At 40.2% G+C, this 21156-nt stretch overlaps 1 non-coding gene across 1 annotated transcript; it reads right to left on the bottom strand.

Annotated features, from left to right (window-relative positions):
- Positions 1-2568: 2568 nt before the first annotated feature.
- LOC130038508 (small nucleolar RNA SNORA72) lies at positions 2569-2704 on the bottom strand. The gene has a single exon (XR_008794726.1). It is a non-coding gene; the product is annotated as a small nucleolar RNA SNORA72 (small nucleolar RNA).
- Positions 2705-21156: the final 18452 nt, after the last annotated feature.

Raw genomic sequence — 21156 nt, 5'->3', positions numbered from 1 at the left:
CGAACCCAGGTCAGCCAGCCAGGTCAGTTCAGAAAAAATGTCATACCCTCTGTTCTATTGCTTGAGCCCCCTGTTCATACACTTTTCTTAAAAAAAGCTGTCAAGCTTCTTTCCAGAGTACCTGTGAATTTTTAAAGCCACACCAGCAATGTATAAATTATGTTTTTCTTCATCCTTATCAGCATTTAGTGTTATAATATTTAAAATTTTTAACTATTTGAAGTGTATAGCAATAACTCATATGATTTCAATTGGTCATTTGCAAATGGTTAATGGCATTGAACATTTCCCAGCATGCCTACTTGTCATACATATTATTTTTTTAACTTTCAAATTTTCAATTCAAACTATGAATAAACTAAGCTGTGGCATATGTCCTGAATTTCAATTAAAAACATAACTTTGGAGAGATTTAAAAGGTGTCAAAAATAAATTAACTGATATTTTAGGTCTTTCATTGTCAAACTGCAATGCCATTTTTTTATATCTTTCAGTAGATATGACCACTGTCAAATTAATAACAGAAAGGTAATTCAAGCATTCTTTGAAAAAAAATCTACCTTAAATATCAGCTAACTGGACTTTCAGGAGGCTAAAACTGAGACATTTGATTTTTGTTTTGAGGTTTCACACAGTGGTGCTCAGGGCTTACTCCTGGTTCTGCAATCAGGAATTACTCTTGGAAGTGCTTAGGGACCATAGGGGATGCCCGGGATCTGAATTCGTGTTGACTGAATTCAAGGGAAATATTACCTGCTGCACTATTGTTTGACCACTAATTCTGATAGATACATTTAAGTTTCATTTATTATTATTTTTTAACACACGCAGCTATTCTCAGTGCTTATTCCTTGCTCTGTGATTGGCTATGACTTCTGGCATGCATTAAAGGACAACACAGGGTCCCAGGATTCAAAACCAAGTCTTCCACATGCAATGTAAGTGCCTTATCCACTGTTGCTCTCTCTGCAGTCCTATGCGTGTTTCACTCTTTTCACACAACTCAACAGAAATGGTTTCAAGTAGTATCCAGTTCAATTTATACATTGAAAAGATGTAGAGTTCTTAACTACAAATTTGCTAAGTCAAGGATAGCTCATAGAAAGATTACAAGGAAATGTAAGATATTTGAGAACTTGATCCTTTGGTGGGTGGTTAACACATTTATCCTCTTTCAGCAGTTTTTTTGCAAATGCAGAGTCATAGAGTTCCCTCTTTATTGTGTAGCTGTTGCTAGACCGATATAAATAGCAAGAAGGTAGAGCATGAGGAAGATGAAAAACTTATTTATTGTCACTGATTATTCAGAAAATTAAAATGACAACAATTTTCAACTTAAACCATAAAGAATTTTCTATAACAAAAAGTCTAGGAGCAGTGTTGGCAGAGATATGGCAAAACAGGAACACTTATTCACCAATATTGAGACTTTTCTTTGGTTTATTATCTTTAAAAATGATTTGGAGACTTCCCAATAAACTAAGGGAAGAACTTCCTTAAGGGAAGAGCCTGCAATTCTGTTACTAGGAATCTACTCAAAGAGCACAAAGTATTCGGAAAGGACCTATACCCACCGAAATGCATGGTGACAATATGTTCACTAGCCAAGATCTGAAAAGAACCCAAATGCCCAGAAATAAATGAGTGAATATAGTGTGGATGCACATGCAAGGAATATTACTCAGCAATGAGAAAAGATGAAATATTGGTGTTTGCCACAACTTCTATGGAATTGGAGGAAGTAATGCTTACTTGAAGTGAGTCAGAAATAAATATACAAGGCCCAGATATTCGCTCTTCCTTGTGGTGTATAAAGAACCAAATCAAGAATTATATGATCCTCAAAGGAAGCAACTCCAAAGTAGAGTCAATGTAACTGTGATCTGAGAATCTTGGGGAGGGAAGGGAACCTTGGAATAATACTGGAGTGATTATCTGACACTCTGTTGGGCAACCAGGTGGTTCAGCACTGCAACTACAAATTAATTCTATTGCAATATTGTACTATTATAAAACAAGAGATATATTATTCTCTAAAATTTAAAAAGATGCCTTAAGCGCCTTAAGAAGCCTTATTTTTTAAGCTTGTTCTCCATTTATGTTTTGTAAATTTGATGCCAATCTTCAAATTCCACATATAAGAATGCTTCCTTTAGGACTGTATTTGGCACAACAAAATTAAAAGGGAGCATGGATAAATTCAGCAGTAGCAAGGAGCACAATGCGTTAAAGAAACTTCTTTGTAAACAAGATGATGTGGGTGGTGGCACCAGATTGTAAACTGAAATGGTCTCACACAAAGATTGACTGCTGTATTCTCTATAGTTAAATGGTTTCCACTAGGATTTGCTGTGTAAAGAGATTACTGTCTGAATATGAGCAGCTAAATAAAGAGGTGACGATTCAGTTTTTATCATTTGTATCTAGTTGTATATAAAAGCATGCTTAGCTACATTTTATTGAATGATTTATTGTGTCAGCAGTATGTGAGGGAGTTTTCAGACCACAATTTTAATTCATCTTAATCTTTCAGGATACACACACATATATATACATACACATTTATTAATTTATCACCAGCATTTCTAAGATCATACTTAGGTAGGTAAAGAAGTAGGCTTGGGAACACATGCATGGTCTTATTTTAGCAAATATTTAGACTGTCCTGATTTTTACGAAATCAGAACAGCAAGAGTATTCACAGAAGATATATATTTTAACCTTATTTTTACATATGAGACCACAAAAACTCAGACTGTCATTGGTCCAGACGACACAGTTAACAAGTGATAGAATCAGACTTTTCTGTGCCCAAGTACTTATTTAGCACTTTTCTGCTTCATGGGGAACGTTCATCCCAACAAATTTCCTGAGTGCTAGGAGTGAGATTAGGGGCAGAAACTGAAACATAAAATTCAATTTGAAGCCACAGAGCAGTCAATTTCAAGTTGTCCACCTAGTTGATACCCTACATAAAAATAAAAACTAATACCTTCCAGATAGTCACCCTTATCTTATTTCTTCTAAGGATTTCTTGATGGGTACCCCAGGGATTAAAAACAAAGCCAACACATTATTTTCTAATTCTGGAAAAATTGAAACAAAGTAGGTTGATATATTTATTCTCCTCTTCCCCACTGAAATGCATACGCCCATTTGTGTGTGCAATGAAAATATACTTCATGTGTCTTTACGGAAGTTGTCACCACCTCACTTTCTATAAATACACTGATCACTAATTGCTACAGCAAGGTGTAGGTAGGGAGTTGAATAAATGATTTCTCAGGGGACATAACCTCTTCCTGGAGAGGAAAACAACAGAAAGGAAAGTACTCTGCTGGCCTTTGTAGAAAGGAGCTCACCCAGCCCATGGTTAGTAATTGACTCATCATAAATAGGAATCTAGGAAGTTTGTCTCCAGAGTTCTTCCTAACTTAATTGCTGAGTGTTTGTGCAAGTGTGTGTTCCCTCCTCAATAATAAATAAAAGATGAATCCAATGTAGTCTCTCAGAATTTTAAGGAACTGATCTTTTTTTTTAACTGATAGGCAAGAAAAAATTTAATCTTGAGATTTTCTTGAGCTACAAGAAATACAAATGACTAAGGCACATAAAAAAAAAGTCCCACATCATTAATCATCGGGGAGATTCAAATCAAAATGACAACGAGACATCATCTCATGCCACAGAGACTGGTAGATATCAAAAAGGACAAGAACAACCAGTGCTGGCATGGATGAAGGGAGAAGAGGATTGTCATTCATTGTTAGTGGTAATGCCAAGCGGTCCAGCCTTTTAGGAAAGCACTATGAGCAGTCCGCAGAAAACTAGAAATTGAGCTTCCATATGACCCAGCAATACCACTTCTGGGAATATATGCTGGAAACACAAAAACAAACAGCAGAAAGAAAAGTCATGTGTACGTCTATGTTCATTGCAGCACTATTCACAATAGCCATAATCTGGAAACAACCCTGAGAACAAGCCTGAGAAACAGATGACTGAATAGAGAAAAATTGGTTTATCTATATAACGGATTACTATGCAGCCACCAGGAAAGTAAAATTATGATATTCCTCATCAATGGATGGTAATGGAGAGTATCATGCTTAGTGAAATAAGTCAGAAGGAGAGGGACAGGCATAGAAGGACTTCACTCATTTCTGGGGTATAAAAAGCTAGTATAAGACTAATACCCACGGACAGTAGAAACAAGGGCCAGGAAGACTGGTCCATGATTCGAAGGTTGCCACAAGTACAAGGAGGGAAGTTAGGATAGAGAAAGAAACACTATGACAAAGATAGTTGGAAATAATCACTCTGGACAAGAACTGAGGGCTGAAAGTAGGTAAAGGGACATACATGACAACCTTTAAGTGCCTGTATTGCAAACTACAATGATCAAAGGAGAAGAGAGAGAGAGAGAGAGAGAGAGAGAGAGGAGAGAGAGAAATGTTTTCCATAGAGGATGGCTGTGGGTGGGGGGGAGAAGCAGGAGGAAAACTGGAGACTTTGGTGGAGGCAAATGAGCTCTGGCGAAGGGATGTATGATTGAAACCCAATCTTAAACAACTTTGTAACCGAGTACCTCATGGTGATTCAATAAAAAATAAAAATGATTTAAAAAAAACTTTCTTTGATCTGTAGGGTACTTACAGACCATCTCAGACCGAAGCCTATTTTAGGGAAACTAAGACACAGAAAGATAAAATGACATATTTAAAGTCACAGAATGAAGGGAATATTCTTATCAGGCTGGAGTGATAGCACAGCGGATGGGGTGTTTACTTTGCAATCGGTCAACCAGTGTTCAATTCCTCTGTCCCTCTCAGAGAGCCCGACAAGCTATTGAGAGTATCCCGCCTGCATGGCAGAGCCTGGCAAGCTCCCCGTGGCATATTCGATATGCCAAAAACAGTAACAACAAATCTCACAATGGAGATATTACCGGTGCCTGCTTGAGCAAATCAATGAACAATGGGGCAACAGTGCTACTACATACTTACTATATATATATATATATATATATATATATATATATATGTATATATATATATAGTATTCTTACTAGTAGACTACATTACCTGTGTTTTAATTTTATTCTTTTAAAATAAATTTGTAATCAGATGGGCTAGACATGTAATGAGATTTGGAGATGACTGCTGGACTAGAGCCATTACCAGCTGGATTTTATGGACTTCAAAAGATCACATGGCTGCCCACCTACCAGATGGTCAGACTTCTTCGTCAAGACCTTGAACGATCGGTTTGAGGCTCTTCATGTTCCTAGAACGAGCAGACGCCATTGGGCTACACTAGCACGCGACAGGGACAAATGGAGACATTACTGGTGCCCACTCAAGCAAATCGGGATGTCAAGTGATCAAGTGATCAAAATAAATTTAGATAGTTTTTTTAAGATACCATGATTTACAAAGTCATTCATCGTAAAGTTTTCAGCATGCTATGTTGCAGCTCTAATCCTACTACCAGTGTCAACTTCCCTTCACCAGTGAACCCAGTTCCTTCTCACACCACCACTCGCCACCACCACCCAGCCTGTCTCCTTGACGGACTCATTGTTAAGTTTGGTTGTTGTGGTGTGGTTCTCTTGCTTTCAATGTTGTTTGGATAGATAGCTACTCCTATATATGCTACTCCTGATATATTACTGCACTTAAGATCTAAAGCTATTCCACTTATTGGCACCATCCATGTACCCGAGGCCCTTAATGCTTATTCCTCCAGTTTCTTCTTATCTTATTCTTGGTAACGCAATTTTTCTTTTCTTCCTTCTCTTTCCTGTATATGAAGGTTTATTGAGCTATCTCTACATAATGCCTTTACATTCCCTCATCCAGTTATTCTATATCATTTTGATATTTCTTCTCCTATTAAGCCCAATATGATATTAACCAAACAACAAATATTTCCACTGTGCATTCTTCTGAATACTACTGACATAATACATCCCTGTTACCTTTGAAAAACCCAAAGAACTAATTATTGGACTAAAAGTAGATAAAACAGTCAATAAGTTTGGCAGAACAAATAAATGGTGAAAAGTTACTAGGATTTATGATGGAATTTTGCTTAAACTCAATTGAGATTTAAAACATTTCTTACTGTGGCTTTAGAAATGCATATGATAAATAAGCATTAAGATTGATTGGTCATAGAAAGGAAAGAATGAATATTTAGATCATTCTAAAATAAATGAGGCAATATACGTACTGAAGTACATTAGAAGGAAATAGGTTTTGGATGACCAGCTTTTATTATAGTGTTTTAATAATTGAAATATATGTTTGTTAATAGGTTTGCTTCAAATTACTTAGAGGAAATTAAAGGTCAGCTCTATAAATTAAATTGCTTGTATATATATATTTGTAAATATGCAATATATACCATGTAACTGCACTGCTCTGTACTCCCATTGTTCATCAATTTTCTCGAGAAGGCCCAGTAATATCTCCATTGTGAGACTTGTTGTTACTGTTTTTGGCATATAGAATATGCCACGGGGAGCTTGCCAGGATTTTCCGTGGAGGCGAGATACTCTCGGTAGCTTGCCGCGCTCTCCAAGAGGGGCGGAGGAATTGAACTCGAGTCGGCCTGGTTGGCCTTGTGCAAGGCAAATGCCCTATCCACTGTGCTATTGCTCCAGACCACTATGTAAAATAGTACATATATAATCCTTTTCACTTAGTATGTTGACATTGTGTTTTTAAAATTAAAAAAACTGGAATACAGGATTTCATAAGTTCAGGTATATCTGTGAAACTAGTAAGTACCTAATTGAATTTAAATCAAATTAATATAAAGTCATGGTGCCTTGATGGTTGAGAAACTTATGAAGCAGAATTTGAAAGCTTTAACAATTCACATGTATTTATTATTCTGATGTAACAAGCTTATGATATAATAAGATGTGAAAGAATCCTCCACCAGAGGAAAGATGAAAATTATGATGATAAGCCTACTCTGAATGAAGGAAAAGAAGACTTTAATGACTTATATTGCTAATATGCTTACAAAATTCAATGTCTTTTGGGTGGGGTGATTGGGTCCCACCTGGTACTGCTCTTACTCCTGGCTCTATACTTCAAGGATAATTCTTGGCAGTAATCAATGGACCACATTTGGTACTGGGGCTCAAATTAAGGTTGTCCATGTCCAAAGAGAGCTCTTAATCTCTGTACTATCTCTCTGGTACAACAGTATGCATGCTTTATTGGAATAATCATTTAGTCAATATGTGATCATTATCAGATCAATCAGTATGGTCAATTATTTAATGATTACTATTTTTCTAAATGGGAGTCATATTTAAAGCAAAATCCTCATTGTATCCTCTTAAAGATTGCTAAAGTCCCGACTCTTTGTCTCAGCCCTGGAAATTGAATAGAAAAAACTGACTATCCGTCCCATCTTATAGGAACTGGATTTGAGAGTAACCAAGTCACCCTACTTGGTGAAGATAACTATTGTGGTAAATATGAAAGAACCAATAAAATTAGAAAAAAAATCTGCAATCCTAAATGACATAATTAATTCAGGCAACAATTATAAAAGCATTCTATGACAACATGATGGGGGAAGTTATCAAATGAGAAATCAAGCTATACCATCTGATTCCACTGATCAGTGGGTTTATCAATGAAAATGGGACAATCAATCATTATCCTTCCTACTGTAATGAGACCATAGTACGATCTATGAAATATTCTTACAAAAAATTTAACCTCAAATTTAATAAAATTCTAAATATAATTGAAAACAAAGATCTAACTTCAATGATATCACAAGACATGGTCAAGCCAAAAGTATAGTCCGTTATGCAGGTTAACATATCCAGGTTTTGAAAATACAGTATTTAACATATCTTTTTCATTTTTTCATTTCATCATCCTGTTATTCGTCGATTGCCTCAAGCAGGCCCCAGTAACGTCTCCTTCATCCTAGCCCTGAGATTATATTCAAGGCTCTTTAGGAGAATGAGACCCATCATTGTTACTGGTATTTGGCATATTTGGTACGCCACGGGGAATTTGCCAGACTCTGCCCTGTGGGCAGGCTGCATTCGATAGCCTGGAAGTTTGTCCAAAGTAGGAACGAGATAATAAGATGTCATAAAAAGATGTCCTGATAAGATGTTGCGTGGCCGACAATCCAAGTAGGCTTGGAGATCTTGGCCCCGGACCAGGGCTCCGGCAGCCGAAGACCTCCAGGACCAGCCACCACCATGCTGAGACCACTCTCCGCACACATAAAGGTACTGGCAGAGGGACAAATCCACGCGGGTTCTGGGGCCGAGATCTTAACATATCTAACAATGCACATATAAGAATATTTCAAGTATAACATATTTAGACTTAAAATCAGAGAATCAGAGATGGCCAACATGGCCGACCCGAGTTCGATTCCTCCGCCCCTCTCGGAGAGCCCGGCAAGCTACCGAGAATATTCGATATGCCAGACACAGTAACAACAAAGTCTCCAATGAAGATGTTACTGGGCCCGCTCGAGCAAATCGACGATCAACGGGAGGGCCTTTACCTTTACCTTTTAAAATCAGAGATAACAATTTAGAAATGTTTCATTTAGTCATCAAGCTCTTCAAAGGTATAAAATCTGATACAGAAGATAAAGAGGTCATGAATTCTAATATTACTTAAGCTCCTTCTTGCTGATATGTTGAAGTTCAGCAAAGGCAAACATTTTACTCCTTACTCAGTTCATTTTTAAAAAACAGAACCACAGGAGACAAAACAAAACAAAGCAAAAAACTTGGTCAACTCAAACCACCTTCTCTGCTTAAATAGATTAGCACACAACAGAAATTATAGGTGAGTCTTTGGGCTTAGTGAATACTGCTCCATTCTCTCCTCACCAAGGAAAGTGCTACAAGGAAGAAAAGCACGTTTTCACTGTATGAAATGAACTGATTAAGAGCTAAGGCAATTTCAAGAAGAACTTAAATTATTATAAAAGATTTGTCAGGAGTGCTGGAAGAGATTACAGAGTACAGAGCACAATACACGCACCTTGCCTGTGGTCAACGATGCAATCTCCTGTGCTGAGCCCTGTGAGAGTGACCTCTGATGAAAGAACCAGGTGTAATCCCTGAGCACAGCCAGGTGTGCTTAACTCACTCCCCTTTCCAAAAAAAAAGTACACAGAGTACAAGAGTAGCACCAAAATTGCAGCAGTATGGGTTTTATATAAAATGCATACATAAATGGTAACTGAATCTCAAATTCTTCATGACTTTGCATTGAGCTATCCATTTTCAGAACGCACATAAAGAAAATCATCTTCTTTAAAATATTCATCCTCATGTTGAGCATATAGCACTGTGGTTGCTGGAGGAAAATCAATGTTGTTTAAAAGCCAGGGGACCGGAGAGATTGTAAAACAAATAGGATGCTTGCCTTGCAGGCAGATGACTAGGGTTCATCCCTGGCCCCTGGCATCATGTACGGATCCATGAGTCTTACCAGGAATGATCCCTGTGCTCAAGCCAGGAGTAAGCCTGAGCACAGCCCAGTGACCCACAACCCCCCAAATAATCAAACAAATTAATAAGCAAAATTTGCATGATATAAACCTATTCATAAAAAGAATAATTGGGATTTACAGGAAAGATAGCATGCTCTATATTCAATATGAAAAGACTGGATCAACAGGGCAAATAAAGCCCACAGAATTCAATCTCCACTATGCCTTTCCAAAGATAGTTTGTTAAAGGGGTGATGCTTTTAAGTCAGCGCATAAATGAAATCCAAAGCATTCTTGCAGGTCTTGAGGCAGCAGAGCAAGAGTAGGGCAATTTGTGTGTATTTTGATTTCACTTTATGAGTATCTAATACATATTAATTCTCAGTAAATACTTTCAGCGTACTTGTTGGCAAGGGATTCAAGAACCACTGTATCACTGTCATCCTGCTGTTCATCGATTTCTTCGAGCAGGCAACAGTAACGTCTCCTTCATCCTAGCCATCAGATTTTAGAAAGTGCCACATTTAAGGCTCTTTCAGGGTCAGGAGAATGAGACCCATCATTGTTACTGGGTTTTGGCATATGGAATATGCCACAGGGAGTTTGCCAGACTCTGCCGTGCAGGCAGAATACTTTTGGTAGCCTGCCAGGTTCTCCAGAGTAAGAACTAGATGATAAGATATTGCGTGGCTGCAAATGCAGCCATGCGCTTCCGGGAGCTGGGTTTTATAGTCTCTCAGACTCAAGAAAGCAAAGTTTAAATTCTAGGTCTCATCCTCTAGCTTCAAAACCCTTGTCATTGAGCTTCACGTGCCCTCTCATGAATTAAATATCTTAAAATTTAACTACCTACAGGGGCCAGAGAGATAGTGCAGCTAGTAGGGTGTTTGCTTTGCCAGTTGACAAAACTAAGTTTGATCCGTGGTATCCATTTGGTTTCCTTAGACCATCAAGAGTGATTCCTGAGCACCTTTGGGTGTGGCCCCAAAATAAAACAAAAATTTAAGTACTTGTTTTATTGTCTGACCTTATCACTGAAGCCTTTGGACTTAAAGTCCCAACTCTGTTATTCTCTTATCTCTTCCTTATTTTATCTCTAGAGCTTTTGTTATCACTTCATAGAGTATGTTTCATAGGTTTATCACCAATCTTGTCTTTCTATAATATAGTTCCATGCGGTAAGGCAGCTGTATCTGTTTTATTCACTGGTATATCTTCTTTTTTGTCTCAATGTTTGCTCAATAAACGTTTCTAACTAGTGAATAGTGTAGCTGACAGCATCACAAAAAATTAATTGGAGGAAACAGAAAGAAAGGTAAAATTATCTAAGAAAAACAGCAATAAAAGTTTGAAGAAAGGAAGTTTACTAGTAATTGCTTCTAGCTTTTCTGTGGAAGCAGTTGCTCTACCATCATGCTTCAATATACACAATTTGAGACCAGTACATTTGATTTTGACTTACAGTCATGTGGTTAAAGTTTTCAGAGTCCACCCAGAGCATCAGGTTTTACAAACATTTATTTATGATGCCCAATCTCTGTTCCTTCCCATTTCCTTTTAGGATTTTATCTGCATTTTTATTCACCAACTGAGAAATATTGTTACTTGTGGTGATTTAGGTATAAATACATATTATATGATCACATAATGCACATGTTTATCTAGGCTGTACATAATAAGTGGCTTTCATAATAAATTTTTGTTTTGATTGCCCTCATAATTTTTATCACCTTCGCAGAGATCCAGATTCGTAGTAGATCCCTGGATCTACTAAAAGATAATATGCTGTTGAACAATGTGATAAATAGAAGTTGAGAGAAAGAGCATTCTCCAATGGAGAACTAGAAATATATATTGTAAACCCCTTCAAGTAACTTTGTTTAGATAATAATTTCCTTACACATAATTATGCAGTTTAAATCATACAATGGGTACAATTATCTTTACAAAGCCCCTGAACATAATTAGTTGAAATATCATCAATATATTAATTTTATAGAAGTAATTTTAAGTCAATAAACAATTGCTTTCAATGACCACACAACTGTGATTAACACCAAATGTTTATCATTTGCATTCTTCATGAACTATTTATTTTCATTGTGGTTAACATGAATTTTGCTGGATTGGTAATAGATATTTTGATAAGTTAAAAGTAGCACTTATTTCAGGCCACATACTTCATTTGTTTCATTGCTTCTTCTAAGATTATAATCTGAAATTGATTAGTACACTGTTTTTAAGCACAGGAGACACATATTTATTTATTTATTTATTTTTAATTTTTTAATGAAAAGCCATGAGATAGAATTACAGACTTACACACTACACACTTTTGTGATTACATTTCAGTCATACAATGGTGAAGTACCCATCTCTCTACCAGTGCCCATTCTCCACCACCAATGTTCCCAGTATCCCTCCCTCCAACCCCATCCCACCCACCGCTTCTGTGGCAGGCACATTCCTTTTTGACACACATTTTTTATACACAGTGGTTTGTAATTCCACTATTTGATTTGCTTACGTCTACTACTTTAACTTCTACATCATTTTATATACAGTGAAATGCGGCCGGTACATTTATGAAGCTAACTCACTGAAATTGCATAATATTATAAACCAATTATCATTCCATAAAAATTAAAATTAAAAAATTATATTAGCTATTTAATGAGTATAGTTATCTTTATTGCACCAAGTAAATTCCTGAGGCAAAATTATAACTGTACAATACTAGATTAGCAAAAATTCTCATGTAATGTGTTTTCATGTTTTTTTATGATGGCTGTAAATGAGAGAAAAATCTCTCTGAATGATTGGGTAAGGATAGAACAATGTCCAGAATGCAGATTAACAAAAAGAAACCAAGGTCCAGTGTTATATTTATAGTGGGTAGTGCATTTGTCTTGCATGCGGCCTACTCAGGTTTGAAGGTTTGAGCCCTGCAGCCCAGGTCCCCCAAACGTGCCAGTTATGACCACTTAGTGCAGAGCCAGGATTAAGCCCTGATCACCACTGGGTATGTTTTTCCATTTATAAAAATAAAAAGAAACAAAAGAAACCTCGTATGGAGGAAATACAAATCATCTTGATATGTTGGAGTATATGGGTTGAAGAAGAGTAAAGATCAAACCTCTGGATCCGTTTGTGCATCCATTATATGCCTACCTTTACAATACTAAATATATAAGGTAAAGGTAAAGGCCCTCCCGTTGATCGTCGATTTGCTCGAACGGGCCCAGTAACGTCTCCATTGGAGACTTTGTTGTTACTGTGTTTGGCATATCGAATACTCTCGGTAGCTTGCCGGGCTCTCCGAGAGGGGCAGAGGAATCGAACTCAGGTCGGCCATGTTGGCCACTTGTAAGGCGAATGCCCTACCGCTGTGCTATCGCTCCAGTCCCATATATATATATATATATATATATATATATATATATATATATATGGGAGAGCACAAGTAAGCACAAGGCAGAGTCTCCTACCCTGTGTCTGACTATCCTCGCCAGGGCCCAACAGCTGAAGACTTCCAGGCCCCAACCAAGGCCTTACTGGAGCCACTCTCCACACACTTGGATAAGCCTCAGACATAACCGAACTGGCAGAGGAACCCAGGTGTGTGGGACCCGGGACTGAGATCTCTAAGCCTGCACGGTTTGGGACTGGACCTGTCAGTAGCTAGACAGTTACACCCTCCAACTGCCGTGTAACCCCAACAAAGGCCAGCATCCAAAGATTATCACAACAAGCTCCCGGGAGAGCACAAGGCAGAGTCTCCTACCCTGTGTCTGACTATCCTCGCCAGGGCCCAACAGCTGAAGACTTCCAGGCCCCAACCAAGGCCTTACTGGAGCCACTCTCCACACACTTGGATAAGCCTCAGACATAACCGAACTGGCAGAGGAACCCAGGTGTGTGGGACCCGGGACTGAGATCTCTAAGCCTGCACGGTTTGGGACTGGACCTGTCAGTAGCTAGACAGTTACACCCTCCAACTACCGTGTAACCCCAACAAAGGCCAGCATCCAAAGATTATCACAACAAGCTCCCGGGAGAGCACAAGGCAGAGTCTCCTACCCTGTGTCTGACTATCCTCGCCAGGGCCCAACAGCTGAAGACTTCCAGGCCCCAACCAAGGCCTTACTGGAGCCACTCTCCACACACTTGGATAAGCCTCAGACATAACCGAACTGGCAGAGGAACCCAGGTGTGTGGGACCCGGGACTGAGATCTCTAAGCCTGCACGGTTTGGGACTGGACCTGTCAGTAGCTAGACAGTTACACCCTCCAACTGCCGTGTAACCCCAACAAAGGCCAGCATCCAAAGATTATCACAACAAGCTCCCGGGAGAGCACAAGGCAGAGTCTCCTACCCTGTGTCTGACTATCCTCGCCAGGGCCCAACAGCTGAAGACTTCCAGGCCCCAACCAAGGCCTTACTGGAGCCACTCTCCACACACTTGGATAAGCCTCAGACATAACCGAACTGGCAGAGGAACCCAGGTGTGTGGGACCCGGGACTGAGATCTCTAAGCCTGCACGGTTTGGGACTGGACCTGTCAGTAGCTAGACAGTTACACCCTCCAACTGCCGTGTAACCCCAACAAAGGCCAGGATCCAAAGATTATCACAACAAGCTCCCGGGAGAGCACAAGGCAGAGTCTCCTACCCTGTGTCTGACTATCCTCGCCAGGGCCCAACAGCTGAAGACTTCCAGGCCCCAACCAAGGCCTTACTGGAGCCACTCTCCACACACTTGGATAAGCCTCAGACATAACCGAACTGGCAGAGGAACCCAGGTGTGTGGGACCCGGGACTGAGATCTCTAAGCCTGCACGGTTTGGGACTGGACCTGTCAGTAGCTAGACAGTTACACCCTCCAACTGCCGTGTAACCCCAACAAAGGCCAGCATCCAAAGATTATCACAACAAGCTCCCGGGAGAGCACAAGGCAGAGTCTCCTACCCTGTGTCTGACTATCCTCGCCAGGGCCCAACAGCTGAAGACTTCCAGGCCCCAACCAAGGCCTTACTGGAGCCACTCTCCACACACTTGGATAAGCCTCAGACATAACCGAACTGGCAGAGGAACCCAGGTGTGTGGGACCCGGGACTGAGATCTCTAAGCCTGCACGGTTTGGGACTGGACCTGTCAGTAGCTAGACAGTTACACCCTCCAACTGCCGTGTAACCCCAACAAAGGCCAGCATCCAAAGATTATCACAACAAGCTCCCGGGAGAGCACAAGGCAGAGTCTCCTACCCTGTGTCTGACTATCCTCGCCAGGGCCCAACAGCTGAAGACTTCCAGGCCCCAACCAAGGCCTTACTGGAGCCACTCTCCACACACTTGGATAAGCCTCAGACATAACCGAACTGGCAGAGGAACCCAGGTGTGTGGGACCCGGGACTGAGATCTCTAAGCCTGCACGGTTTGGGACTGGACCTGTCAGTAGCTAGACAGTTACACCCTCCAACTACCGTGTAACCCCAACAAAGGCCAGCATCCAAAGATTATCACAACAAGCTCCCGGGAGAGCACAAGGCAGAGTCTCCTACCCTGTGTCTGACTATCCTCGCCAGGGCCCAACAGCTGAAGACTTCCAGGCCCCAACCAAGGCCTTACTGGAGCCACTCTCCACACACTTGGATAAGCCTCAGACATAACCGAACTGGCAGAGGAACCCAGGTGTGTGGGACCCGGGACTGAGATCTCTAAGCCTGCACGGTTTGGGACTGGACCTGTCAGTAGCTAGACAGTTACACCCTCCAACTGCCGTGTAACCCCAACAAAGGCCAGCATCCAAAGATTATCACAACAAGCTCCCGGGAGCGCGCGGCCGCATTTGCGGCTGCGCGACTATTTAATTTTCTCTAAAATTTCAGGATACCTTTAATATCCTTAAATATCCAACCCACACGGCAGAGCCTGGCAAGCTATCCGTGGTCTATGCCAAATAGACCAAATTGATATGCCAAATCCAGTAATAAATGGATCTCATTTCCCTAACCCTGATTATGCAGAGTCGAGAAGGATATGGAAGGAGAAGCTGATAAAACACCAAGGCAGACATAGGCTGCCAAAACGCAGAAAAACAAAAATGATTGTCTGTACTTTTAATGCTCGTACGCTGGCATCTGCTGCATCCATTGAAGACCTTATGGTACAAGCACGAAAGATCAAGTACGACATCATTGGTCTGACCGAAACGAGAAGACATCAATCCCATCATGCTGTTTTCGACACTGGAGAAGAACTGTTCCTTGGAACATGTGATAAAAGAGGCATCGGTGGTGTCGGTATCCTTGTGAACACAAATTTAGTCACAAGCATTGATTCATTTGAATGCCTAACAACCCGAATCGGACGATTACACTTGAATAAATGTGGCTCACTACCGGCAGTTTCTATCTTTGTTGTCTATGCACCAACATCCAGTTATGATGAAAAAGAAACTGAAAAATTCTACATGGAGCTGGAGAAATTCTATAAAGAAGATCACACCTTCTACAAGATCATTGTTGGTGATTTTAATGCCAAGATAGGACCAAGAAGATCAGTCGATGAACTCCACATCGGAACCCATGGCCTGGAATGGAACGAACAGGGTGACAGACTGTCTGAGTTCATCATGTCAACCAAAACCTTCCATGGTAACTCACAATTCCAAAAGGCTGAATCTAAACGTTGGACATGGGAGTCTCCCGATGGACGGTTCCACAATGAAATAGACCACATCATATTCAATCGGCGATTTTGCCTAACCGATGTTGCTGTTGTCCCAAAATTCCAAACGGGATCAGACCACCGTCTTCTTCGTGCAAAATTCTACCTCACAGAACGAGGAGAAAAGAATGCAAGGTTTAAGAAGAGGACTCCCAGAACAACCACCAACTGGGAACTCTTTGGCTCTGTTGCGGCAACATGGGAAGATGCCGTCATTGACAACATTGATGAGGAATACGATCGAATGATTCAGCACCTCCATGATTGTGCAAGGAATGCCAAGAGAGAGATAACCACAAAAAAACCGTCTTTCTTCGAACACTCTTGAACTTATTCGCCAACGTGGCGTGGCACGTGCCTCAGGCAACCACAAGCAAACGTCAGAACTGGCAAAACAGTGCAGAAAAGCCATCAAGGATGACCTCAAAAACAGGAGAGCAGCAGTACTGATAGATGCAGCAGAAGCGGGGAAAAACATTCGTAATGCCCGCCTGTCCTTCACCAACTACAAAACCAAGATGACTGCCCTCCAACATCATGATGGATCTATCACATCTTCCAGAAGGGCAATGGAGAAGATTATTCATGACTTCTACTCAGATCTCTTTAATAGCCACATCCACTTGCCCACATACCACATACCACATGATGGATATGTCGTTCCCAATGTTCTCCCTTCCGAAATCCAACATGCCATCTCGTCGGTAAAGAAACAAAAAGCACCTGGCCCAGACAAGATCAGACCTGAACACCTGAAGAACTTACCATCAGTACTCATCAATACATTAGCTCGACTCTTCACACGCTACCTGTCTGAATGCAAGGTTCCATCCCAATGGAAAACCAGCAGGACTGTACTACTATACAAGAAAGGAGACATCCACGACATTGGCAACTATGGCCCAATCTGCCTATTGTCTGTCATCTACAAACTATTCACTCGAGTCATCCTGAATAGGATTAGCAGAACACTAGATGAAGGACAACCATGTGAACAAGCTGGATTCCGAAAAGGATTCAGTACCATTGACCATATCCACACAATAACCAAGCTCATTGAGGTATCTCGGGAGTTCAAGATGCCGCTCTGTCTAACGTTCATTGATTTAAAGAAGGCCTTTGATTCTGTTGAGATGGAAGCGGTCATGGAAGCCCTAGCCAATCAGGGCGTACAAACTCAATACATCAGGATCCTTCGTGAGCTCTATTGCGGATTCACTACCAAGATCTCACCATTCTACAAAGAAGTAATCATCCATATCAAGAGAGGGGTTCGGCAGGGTGATACCATTTCACCAAAACTCTTCAGTGCCACCCTCGAGAACATCATGCGACGACTAGACTGGGAAAACATGGGAGTGAAGATAGATGGTCGGCAACTACACCACCTCCGCTTTGCTGATGACATCGTTCTAATAACACCAAACATCAGCCAAGTGGCACAAATGCTTGCGGACTTTGACCGTGAGTGTGGAAAGGTCGGACTACAGCTGAATCTTACGAAGACAATGTTTATGAGAAACAGCCTTGTTCCTGACGCTCCATTCGCTCTCAACGGAACCACCATCTCCGAATGCAACAGTTATATATACTTAGGTCGAGAAATCAACATGATGAATGACCTGGCACCTGAGTTACGCAGGAGGAAGAGAGCGGCTTGGAATGCCTTCAAGAGCATTGAAGAAATAACTAAAAGGACAAAGAACCTCCAGCTACGAGCACATCTTTTTGATTCCACTATTCTTCCTGCATTAACATATGCCTCAGAGACCTGGACCCTACGAAAACAGGATGAGAACACTATTCGGGTCTCTCAAAGAGGAATCGAAAGAACTATGCTTGGAATATCACGATTCACTCAAATGAGAGATAGAATCCGGAGTTCTGATCTTCGTCAACGCTCAAGAATCAGGGACGCTGTCTCATTTGCCAAGACATCAAAAATCAGATGGGCTGGACATGTAATGAGGTTTACAGACAACCGCTGGACTAGAGCCATTACTGATTGGATTCCACGAGACATCAAAAGATCACGTGGACGCCCACCTATAAGATGGTCAGACTTCTTCGTCAAGACCCTAAATGATCGGTTTGAGGCTCTACATGTTCCTAAAACGAACAGATACCATTGGGCTACGCTAGCACGCAACGGGGATGAATGGAGACGTTACTGGCACCCGCTCGAATAAATCGATGAATAACGGGGATTAAGTGATAAGTGATAAGTGATATATATATACATATATATGTATATATATGTATATATATATATATATATAACCCCTCCCACACACACACAGGACACTATTGGTATTTAGGTTATTCTTCCATCTTGTAAGGAAGATCAAACATCTGTGTAATTAGAACACAATGATGAACACAAGAAATTCATGAGGGGCTTGAGGTGTTGTCCTGGTTATGCAAAGAAGGGACAGAGATGACTAAAATTATAGAGAATCCTTAACAGTTTTATGAAAGAGTTAGCTTTGGAGTTCAACTTTGAATGATGGTCCATTTTGAGATTTAGGAATAATAGACTACATAGTAGAGACCCACTTCCAAGTAAATTATTTAGTAAAACATTGGTATGGGAAGTTCTATTCAGAGAAGAAGTCAGATAAAAGGCCTATAATGGAAGATAATATTGAAAACTCTAATTGTAGAAAATTTAATATTTCTCAAATATTAAGGAACTTTTCTTAAATGCCAAGATCAATACAGTCATGTGCCAGGAAAAGGGCCTAGGTTGACACATGAAAATAAAAGATAAAAACTACCTGCATTAATTTTCTACTACTTGTATAGAAAATTAATACAATTTTTCCCCTCTTAGAGTGATGAAAACATTTTCTTATCATGTTGCTGAATCAGAATATTGATTGTGAGAGAACTGAATTTTGTGTCTCATGTTTCACCAACACTGATATCACAGGATGGAATGGAACTGCAATCTTCTATTGGGTTCAGAGTTGTTTTGCAAATTCATTCAGGCTTTTGCACAATTTGGTGACCTCATGACTAAACCCCTATTCATTTGCATACTAAGGGCATATTTTTGCCCCTAAAAGCAATTTGCATTCTTGGTCACATTCATGTCTGCAACATGAACTTTTGTGTTGAATGTATCAGTTAAATATCTTCTTTTATGTCTGTCCTATATACAGATTTATAGTTTTATGTGATTAGGCCAAACACATGTAATAGTCTCCCTATCATAAGGTAAAACTGGTTATGTACTTTAAATTGTAAAATAACTTTAAACTCATAAATAGCACTTATGTTGGTATTTGATTGAATAAATGGGAGACTTGTATATATCACAAGTTGATATGCTTGTTGAGTTTTCTCAGAACTCTGCCTTCTTTAACTCCAATACCATCTATTTCCTTTACTTATTTCAACGTATGAAAGAGATCATGCCAGTTTATATATGCATACACATACGCACCTTAAAGACATTCATCATAATTTCAAGCATATATGTATGCATATTTATACCAATAATCAAATATGCATGCATCATGAAGATTATAGTTTCTTCCAAGTTTAAATTAGATTAAGTTCTATTTTAAATCTAAAATTTTGCCTTTCAGGGCTGGAGCAATAGCACAGTGGGTAGGGCGTTTGCTTGCATGTGGCCAACTCGTGTTCGAATCCCAGCATCCCATATGGTCCCCTGAGCACTGCCAGGGGTAATTCCTAAACGGAAAGCCAGGAGTAACCCCTGTGCATCGCTGGGTGTGACCCAAAAAGCAAAAAAAAAATTTAATTTTGCCTTTCATAATGACAAGATTAAAGCTGAACATGGAGTACTATGCAGCTATTAGAAAAGATGAAGTCATGAAATTTACATACAAGTGATACTACATGGAAAGTATCATGCTAAGAGAAATGAGTCAGAAGAAAGAGAGGGATAGACATAGAAAGATTGCATTCATCTGGGGAACATAAAGTAACAATATAGGAGACTAACACCCAAGAAGAGCCGAGAGAAGTACCAGGAGGTTCACTCCATGGCTTGGAGGCCAGCCGCACATGCTAGGGGAAAAGGCAGCTCAGATATAGAAGGGAGCACCAAATAAAGGGTGTTGGGAGGATCCTCCCAGAATGGGAGATGCATGCTAAAAGTAGACCATAGACCGACACCCAAAAGGAGAGAGAGAACAAAGGGGAATGCCCTGCCACAGAGGCAGAGTGGGATGGGTGGGGGGGGGGGGGGAGGAAGGAGGGATACTGGGATCAGTGGTGGTAGAAAATGGGCACTGGTGGAGGGATGGGTACTCAAACATTGTATAATTGAAACCCAAGCACAAAAATTTGTAAGTCTACAACTGTATCTCATGGTGCTTCGCTAATAATAATTAAATGGAAAAAAAAGATTAAAGCTGATCAAAGTGTGTTCAGTAGCGTCACATTGCAAACGTTGGAAAGAGAGTATGCGTGATGTGTAATGGAACTAGGTCTCAATTGTTTTGAGAATAAAATACAGTACAAGAATAGCCAAATTGATTGAGGTCTTTCTTGGGCTTGTCAGAGTTGCAAACATGTTGTGTGACTGTATAATAACTACAAAGTAGTATCATAAAATGGGCAGTTGCACAAAGGGAGAAATCAAAAATACTTGCAAATTTGTTCCATCAGAAGCAATGCACCACATTCCATTGTGGATATTTATGACATCATTTGAATTCGCATTTTCTGAGACACACACCCAGCAATGCTCGGGGGTTACTCCTAACTCTGCATTCAGGAATCACTCCTAGCAGTGCCTAGGAGATCATATGAGATGCCAGGAAAGGATCCCAGGTCAGCTGCATGCACGACAAGTGTCCTACTTGCAGTATCATCTCTCTAGCCCCCTTGAAATCCTATTTATGATAGAAATTATATTCAGTTGTTTATTTGACATCTATTTTCTATGGGAAAA

This window comes from Sorex fumeus, unplaced genomic scaffold (genome assembly GCF_029834395.1).
Source record: "Sorex fumeus unplaced genomic scaffold, SorFum_2.1 ptg000075l, whole genome shotgun sequence".
In the NCBI taxonomy this organism is placed as follows: Eukaryota; Metazoa; Chordata; class Mammalia; order Eulipotyphla; family Soricidae; genus Sorex; species Sorex fumeus.
Note: the sequence above shows the minus strand (reverse complement) of the source record. Positions and strands in the feature narration are given on the sequence as shown.